Here is an 8779-nt window from a genome sequence, read left to right as displayed (position 1 = left end):
TGGTCCCATATCACTGGGGAGGAAACAGCAGAAAAGAGTTATCCAACTTGTAGGTAGCTGAGGCTACCCTTGATCCAGGCCAGGTTCTTACCACACCACTGACACTTCATCACTGAGGCACTGCATTTTTCCAGTATACTGCCTTAGGAATAAAACGAAGTTCTGGCACAAAATAGGTGGCTTTGCCTGGCATCTCTACTTCCTAAGAGCTGACCTGTTTAGAGGCAGGAGTTCTTAACACTCCTACTCAGATCACACAGTCTGAGCACGAATCCCAGCTTTACCACTTGTTGGCCAGTCCATTTCCGTTTGTCTCCTTCTCTGTAAAATGGAGAAATGGCATCCACTTTGCAGGGTGGTGACAAAGAGTGTGTAAAACACTTCACCCAGTGCCTGACACAGACCAAATGTTCAATGAAGGTCATGCTATGAGGACAGAATCCTTCAACAGTCATTGACTGGAGACTCCTGCGAGCCAACACCATGCAGAGGGCCCAGGTCAATCCTGTCTGCTGAGGACACATTACAAAAAAAAGCAGGTATGTACCCACATGCCTCTGGCAGGAAAAATGGCAGAAAACAGGTAGTTTTCTCCATAGACTGTGTCTCATGGCAGTCAATCTGGAGTGAGCTCATTTAACCCCACATCTGCGACCCTGGGAGTGACTATACGGAGCAGCACTGAGCTCCACTCTGTACAGCAGCCAACAGGGTTAGCAAGGCCCTGCCCAGGCAGGGATCATGTTGGGAGGCTGGGAAACAATAGGATAACATGTTAGGGGATCCCAGATGGTGACAGTGCCAGAGGAAAAATAAAGGTAGGTGGTACATAGTTTGGGATAAGGATGTGTGTGTGTGTTGGGGGGGTTGTAAGGAGGTTGGTTGTAATCTAAGACTAAATGATGACCACAGATAGGGTGGGGTGGCCTCGTAGATATGTTGGTGCATTTGAAGATGTATATGCCACACACTCTTCAGTATCCTGCTTTGTTCTCTAAAAATGCAATGTACAGCCAGGAGCATGGGAAAGTAGAGATAGAGGAAGTTTTAAGAGAAAACATTCCAGCAAAATTCCCCCAAGAATCATGGGAATACTGTTTGGAGTTAGGAGTGTGTGGAGGTAGAACCTGCTACAGAGTGGGATGATGATGTGGGAGGATGCTTGCTCAGGCTGGTTGGGAACTAGACCATGAAACCCAGGCCTCCTCATGCCCTGATAGGGGCACTGACCTGGGAAAGCTGGCAAAGAGCCCAGCAGGGGCCTGGCACACCACTGAACATGATCCTTTGACTGTGGAGTGTGGCAGCTTTGGAAGGAGGAGGAGGAGAGTGGTTCTGATTTGAGGGGTTTTGTTTTGACAGGTCTGGGGTTTGAACTTGGCTTCGCACTTGCAAAGCTTGAGCCACACCTCCAGTCTAGGAGAATGGTTCTGGACTGGAACTAGTTCTTGTGTGCAAACTGTTGGCAATAATGGCGCCGATAGGTTTCAGTTCTTACTGCACCCTTAAGCTTCTGTTTTCCAGGGTCACAGACCTGCCTCAAGTCTAGCTTGAATTCTCCTTCTGCCCCAACCTCCAATCAGCATGAACCATAAGATCCTAACCAATCAGATCATGCTGAGTCTCAGGGGTATTTAAGCCCCCCCCCCCCTTGGCTCTCTCCCTCTCCCACCCAGCAATAAAGAATCTCTTGGCCAGATCACTCCTCTCCACGTGGTCACTTTGGGGCCTACATTTCCAACATTTGGTGCCATGACTCGGATCGGGGCTCCCCACTAATCCTGGTGGGGCCCCGATTCTGACTCACCCCACAACCACCCTGAGGACGTGACTGGCCGGGACTCATCCTCCCAATTGCCCTTGCTTGCATCCAACACCGGACATTCTTTGGTGAGTCCACCTACCCTTCTTGGGCTCCCTTTGTGGTCCCTCCCTTCAGGGTCTCTGGGGTTTTAGAACACTTCCCCTGCTTTGGGCTACCTCTGGGTGGCTCAGACAGTAGAGGGATCCCCTTCTCCGCAGGGCTTGGATTTTACAGGGTCCAGGACCCTACAAAACCTAGGCCTAGGTAATCCAAGCCGCTGGCCTCTGGCCTGCAAACCGCCTGAACTCAGTGACGACTGATTCTCGTGCGCTTTGCGTTTTCTCAGATATTTGTGCTGCGCGGGGATGCTCCACAGTACATAATATCCTCTTCTCCCTATTCTGGGACCGGGTCCCTCATAATGGGTTCCTCTACATCTTCTCTGCCATGTGACTCCCCATTGAGATGCCTCCTCAATTATTTGGACACCTTGGGTTTGACCCCAGACATAAAACCAAAAAACTTGATCCGCTTTTGCACCCAAGTTTGGCCCACTTATCCTTTAGACAACCAAAGTCACTGGTCCCTTTTTGGGTTTTTAGATCCCAACCTTTTACGGGACATATAACTAATGTGAGTGATCAGGACGATGGGGAGACATTCCATATATCCAAGCCTTTTCATACCTCTGTCTAAATCCAGTTCTCTGCACCACTTGCAAGCCACCTCAAACCCTCCCTCTGTACTTTCTGTTCCCCTGCGCAGATTCTATTAGCCTATAAACCAGATTCTAAATCATCCAATTTCTCTCCCAAACCACCTCCTTCCCCATGTAAACAGACTTCTTGCACTGCTTACCATACCTATCTCCTCCTATCTTCCTGAAAAACTTTCCCCATCATGGAGTTAAGCAAGCCACTCCTTGCCAATTCTGGCCTCAAGGCAGTTCCAGCTCTGGAGAGCTCATGCTCCCTTCCTGTGGGCTGAGACCAAGCCTCGGTTTTATTTGGTGACTGGAGAGTGGAGGTTTTGTTTCCTGAAAGCCTGCCAGTACCAATCAATGGGAGCAACCTGGAGGCACAGGTGATGGCTAATCCCTTAAGCATGTGTCATGCCTCCAAGCTCTGCCTTCCCCTCCCTTACCTAAGATGTCAGCACACCTTTTCTGCCTCCTCCATGGTCTCACCACATGTCGTTTGTCTGTCTGCCTTCCCCTCCCTGGGCTTACTGGGACCCTGCCTCCCATGAAAAACTTGTAGCATGGTACCTTATGACTTAAGTTATTCCAACTAGTTTGCCAGGCCTCTCAGACTAAAGTAACTTTGAATTAGCTGCTTTACAAAAGCACTTACAAAAAACTGCAGCTGCCACACTCATGCTGTAGCTCTGTCCCCACAAGGGGAGGAGGGAAAGCAAACAGGCGCACCTGTGCACAGGATGCAGGCTCTGGACACAGCAAAAACACCTGCCATAGCTAAGAAAATCCATAGAGAGGACTCAGTACATCCTGGGTCGCCAGCCACACGTGGTGATGGCTGCAGCCCACCACCACTTCCCCTAGAATAAATGCATTCAGAGTACACAGGAAGGGGGGAGGGGCGACAGTCCGCAGGATCAGGCCTAGGCAGTCAGGGTCATTTGTCCCAGGTGTGTGTGGAGGGAGTGGCATCTTGCATAAGTCCTGCTTCTAGCCCCACCTCACACCTCAGGGCATCAGACCCAGCCCTTGTAAGCCAATTGTTAGCTCAAGGTTATAGTTCCAGAAATAACAAAATAGACATTACTGTGGTCTCTAAACTTCTCATTTAGAATTTTCTATACCTTTGGCCTCAACATAAACCTTTCAACTGACATGAAAGGATATTATGCTTCTACTAGACCAGACTCATATCTCATTAGAAAAGCAATGGGTTCGGGCCCAGGCCACACAGGTTGGAAATGACTATGTGGTTCAAGCAGTAGAGTGCCGCTTTACAAGCATAATGTCCTGAGTTCAAGCCCAGTACAGCCAAAGTAAGAAATAATAATAATAATATTTGGGGCTGAGGAAGTAGCTCAATGGGAGAATGTCTGCCAGCATGTGCAAAGCCCTGGGTTCAATTCCCCAGTATTACTAAAATAAATAATTAAATAAATAAATGGTAAAGAAGATAAGTGGCATTAATGTCACTTTAGCCATCTCATAGTAGAAAAATGTAGTTTAACCTAGACCAGATCCCTCATTATTCAAGTGAGGAAACTGAGGCCCAGAACAGTTCAGACTTGCTGTCCAGAGTGTCAGGTGTCAGTTTAAAGTAACAACTTTACTTTACAGCAACAACCTTAAAAAAAAAAATCCTCTTACCTTTCTACAGCATCTAAGAAGGCTATCAGAAAGCATACCACGGTGGACTCAGAGTCACAGGTGAGAGAGGTTCTCCTCAAAGATAAATTTCTAACAGTCAGCCCCAGATATTCGTAAAAAACTGTGCTGAAGGGAAAAGTCATTGAGCCAAGTAATACAGCTAGCCATGTCTGTATTTATGGCTATGTCTGTATGTCCAGGACCTTACTAACAGGAGAGAAAAAGATAAGAGACACCATGGCCTCATTGCTGCTCTCAGAGAGGGCCCCACCCGACTGGGGCCTGTATCCTGAACTTGCTACCGTGGTGGACAGGAGGGGCACTTCTGCAGAGAATGCTTAAGGGGGACAGCCTGGGAGACAGCCCCACCCCCAACTGGGACCCTGCCCTCTTGCAAGGGTAACCACTGGAGGTCTAAGTGCCCCCATCACCAGATGGAAGATGAGGTGCCACCTTCTATGGATTGATTTGTCCAAGGCTCCTGGCCACACTCCACTTCTTGGCATCAATGTTCAGGAGCCATAATGGCAGAAAAACAAAAGGCCATTTTCCTCCTAGACAGTGGAGCCCGTTTCTCTGTTTTACCTTTTTCTCTTGGTCCCCGGTCCAATGACAACAATTATCATTCGGGGCAAATCTGGCTAGCCCCTAGAGCGCTAGTTTACACGGCCTCTGGCCTGCTCTTGGGGAGACCTCCTCTTCTGTCACTCTTTCCCCATAGTACCTGAAACTCCAGTGTCCCTACTGGGACAGGATTTACTATCTCAACTAAAAGCTCAAATGCTCTTCCCCCCAGGCAGCTATCTCTGCTGCCCCCTCCTTCAGGAACAAATAGATTCCACAGTGTGGACTGATGAGATGAGTGTAGGGTGAGCCAGGATGGCCCTCCCTATTCAAATAAAACTCAAAAATCCCTCACCGTTTCCACACCTAAAACAATATCCCCTCAAGCCTGAGGGACATGAGGCCTTATGCCTATCATAAATTCCTTAAAACAACAAGGGCTACTAATTAGTTGCTCCAGCCCCTATAATAAATTTAAAATTCTTATAAAAGTTAATTTTAAAATACAAGCTACAAAGTAAACAACTGGAAAGGATATAGATAGGTAATAAATGTATTTTTTGGGAAGTTAAAGGAGAAAGGAATGGTTTTTTGGATGAGAAGGGATTTTGTAAACAAGGGTTTGTCCTAAAGATTGTTTCAAATAGGAAGGATAAGGACAAACCATCAAAGGGTTTAGTAGGTTGTATGAAGGTCTGAGTAAGTTTGAAGTGTGTAATAAAAGCTTCGGTGTGTGATAAAGTTAAAGTTAAATATAATCTAAGAGTTGCCTAAAAGATTTTTAGGGTCATGTCAAACTAAAATAAAATTCTCTATGTCTATGAAATAACAAGGTTATCTTAATATTGTTCTGCTCTGAGTAACATCTACAAAAAACCATTACAGAGAAAGATTTGATCCAAGAAATTATTTGTGTTTTCTGCTGATCTTGTCAAACTTTAAGTACCACTAAATCAGAGTTCATTTACATATTTGCTTATGTGTCTTAAATGACCACCTTGTAACAGTGTTATGTTATACTTTATCTAAATATGGTACAAACATTTAAAAAGTTAAAAGTGTCAATTTGTATAAAATAATAAGCTAAAGCTCTCTTTTATCCAAGAGTGTTACATTTAAATCCTGACAGCCCCTGCCTCCCACAGGTCACCTACCTAGGTGTGGCCTTAAAGGGACAGACTCACTCCCTGAGTCATAAATGCATCAACCCAATCTTCCGTTTCCCAACCCCCATACCATAAGACAGCTTACAGCTTTCCTGGCAGTTAAAGGATTTTGCAGAATTTAGATCCCTAGGTATGTAGTCCCTGAACAGACACCTTTTATGGTCCTCCTAATGTTCCTATTTGGGTCTTAGATAATGTATGGCCACCCATTTCTCTCTCTGTAGTTGGAGGACTCTTGAAATTGTCTAGGGAAAACATTTCACAGTGGTTCTCCTGGCCAATGCCCATCCTGATGCCTGTGTTCTTGCTCTCCTATTCTTAAGGTTCCTCCCTTGTATCATACTACATGTCTCTATTGCTAATCAAAAATTTAACCAGTTGTACCTCCAGGGACACCAACCTCTCCAAAACGCGAGGATAGTTGGCTGACACCCACCATGCGAAGGTCGGAGGATTGGCTCGAGACTCTTTATGACCTGTGGCTGCAAGGGACCTTCATCAACTTCAGGGAAGAAGAAATCTTCATTTTTGGAGCCTGGGTGTACGCCATCATGAGGCTCAGCACCCCAACACTGTTTGCCAACTGACCCTCCCTTCCCCTACTCAGCCCCTTGCCAGCTCGAAGAAGCCAGAGCGAACACAACGCCCCCCTTCGTTAACAAACAAAAAAGGGAGGAATGTTGGCAATAATGGCATCGATAGGTTTCAGTTCTTACTGCACCCTTAAGCTTCCATTTCCCAGGGTCAAGGTCCTGCCTCAAGTCTAGCTTGAACCCTCCTTCTGCCCCAACCTCCAATCAGCATGAACCATAAGATCCTAACCAATTAGATCATGCTGAGTCCCACTGAGGGGTATTTAAGCCCCGGCCAGGCCCCCCCCCCCCCTTTCTCCCTCTCCCACCTGGCAATAAAGAATATCTTGGCCAGATAACTCCTCTCCACGTGGTCACTTTGGGGCCTACATTTCCAACACAAACTGCCCCCTCTTTCCCTGCAGTGAGAAAAATGGACACCAAGGGGGGGTTTTACCCACGCGTTGGGTCCAGCCCTCCTCCAGAGTTAGGTAACTGCATTGCAGCAAGGCCATTAGCCCACCCAGTGATGTTCAAACTCCTTTTCCTCACATTAAAAATTCCTTCTCAAACATGTCTCTGGACACCCTGTCCAACCTCCATATCCTGATGCAAATCCAGTCTCTTCCCTGTCACCAGTGGTGTCAACCTCCATGCCTCCAAGTGAACCTCCAGTTCCCACTTCATCTGGATCCCTTTTCCCTACCCTTTACTCCAAGGTGACCTTTCCCCATGTGAGCTGCCCTAGCTCCTAAGGGTGCCTTCTGTCCCCTCCTACCAGCCTAGCATGCTGCCCTACCTGAATTCTGATCTACCTGGGTTGAGCCTCTAACTCTGAAACCTTGATCAGACCCCTTTCTGGGCTTCAGTTTCTTCATCTGTAGAGTGGACACTATGGATGGGATATCTCTAAGATCCCTCCCAGTGTGACTCTTCTCCCCAGCCCCACCCCCTAACTTAAGCCGTAAGGATAGTGATTTACTCAAGGTCCTCCAGTACTGGGGGCTGAGCTCTGATCCACTGAGATCATTCATCTATCCCCACTGGCTGAGGGAGTCCCCTGGGGCCTGAGCCAACCCAGCAACAGCCTCTACTTCCTCCAACATAGTCTCTGAGCATGCGCTCTTGGCCCTTCATTGTGTTTAAATTGAATGGACTTGTTTATTGTGAAGCAAAGTAGGGATTTTGAAAGGGAAACAACCAAGTAGCCAAGTTTCTCAGTTCTTCCTCTTTGTAGGTCCTTTTTATACACACCTCCTTCCCTGCTTCCCTCATCTTCCTGACAGCTGGAGGCTGGCAGTGCTGACCTCAGCTGTAGATAAGGAACTCACTTACAGTGCAGAGACCTGCCCAAGGTGACCTGACAGGGAGACACCCCATGAACTGTCAGCTTGACTAAACCCCACTATAAAGAGGGGCTGCCCTTCAGACCTGAGCTATCCACCCTCAAAAGATTACACTCCAGGGAGACAAAAAGAAGGTGGATAGTCCCTATATTCTTTGGAAAACATATTGCTATGCCGTCTTCTCCAACAGCTAGGAACCATGAGAAAGCTAAGGATTAGAAGAACAGTACCGAGTGGGAATCTTGACTGTTCAATGTGACCCTAGGAGAGTCACCATAACTCTCTGGTGTCCGTACCTGCCTTTAGAAATTGAATATAAGGGTACTCACCTCAGAGACTTGTTTGGAAAAGCAAGAAAAGTGCAAACTGAATATGGACAGACTTCAGCCTGGAGTTTGGCCCAGAACACCCCCAGGTCTTCCTTCCTGAGCAGAACCTGCTGGGCAAGAATCTCTGCCTTCAGTCCTGGCTTGTTTTGGTACTGTCAGAGTCACCTTCTGACCAGTCCTCACCTCCCCCAGTCCTGTTTCTTCCCCTGGGCCCAATCTGAGCACCAGTTGCGAGGGACAAGCCTTCCTCTTAAAGGGATACACTGTTAGCCACAGGGGCTGTCCTCACCTGCCTTCCCAGGGTCTGTGCCTCAGGGCAAGTCACTCCTCCCTCTGGGTTTCAGAGGCCTGATCAGTGAAATGGTTTGTGGTGAGAATTCTGGGCAGACTGTTGGAAAGGTATTTGTAAGACCCATTCACTGCTCTTAAAAGTCTAAGGCATGGGTGTGCTGTTTTGGGGACAAGGGATCTTGTCTTTATCTTTGGACCTAACCCAGGTCACCCTCAGCCCAGTTGGCTTGCTGATGGATACACTGTGTATTAGGCACATCCCTTTCCTTTTTCTCCAACAAATAGAAACAACTAGCACCTCCCAGAGCTTTTGTGAGAGTGGGTAAAAATATGTGGCTAAGTGTCCAGTGCAGTGGCCAGCCC

The 8779-nt window shown here is 47.4% G+C and overlaps 1 protein-coding gene across 1 annotated transcript in view; it reads right to left on the bottom strand.

The window, feature by feature from the left end:
• Window positions 1–8286, bottom strand: part of Xrcc6 (X-ray repair cross complementing 6) — a 51651-nt gene extending 43365 nt beyond the window's left edge. The window contains exon 1 of the mRNA XM_074084580.1: window positions 8126–8286. The gene's annotated coding sequence lies outside the window, so the exon portion shown is untranslated. The remainder of the gene's footprint in view (window positions 1–8125) is intronic.
• Window positions 8287–8779: the final 493 nt, after the last annotated feature.

The sequence above is a fragment of the Castor canadensis genome, chromosome 8 (genome assembly GCF_047511655.1).
Source record: "Castor canadensis chromosome 8, mCasCan1.hap1v2, whole genome shotgun sequence".
NCBI lineage: Eukaryota > Metazoa > Chordata > Mammalia > Rodentia > Castoridae > Castor > Castor canadensis.
The sequence above is the reverse complement of the archived record's forward strand: the minus strand, read 5'-3'. Positions and strand labels throughout refer to the sequence as shown.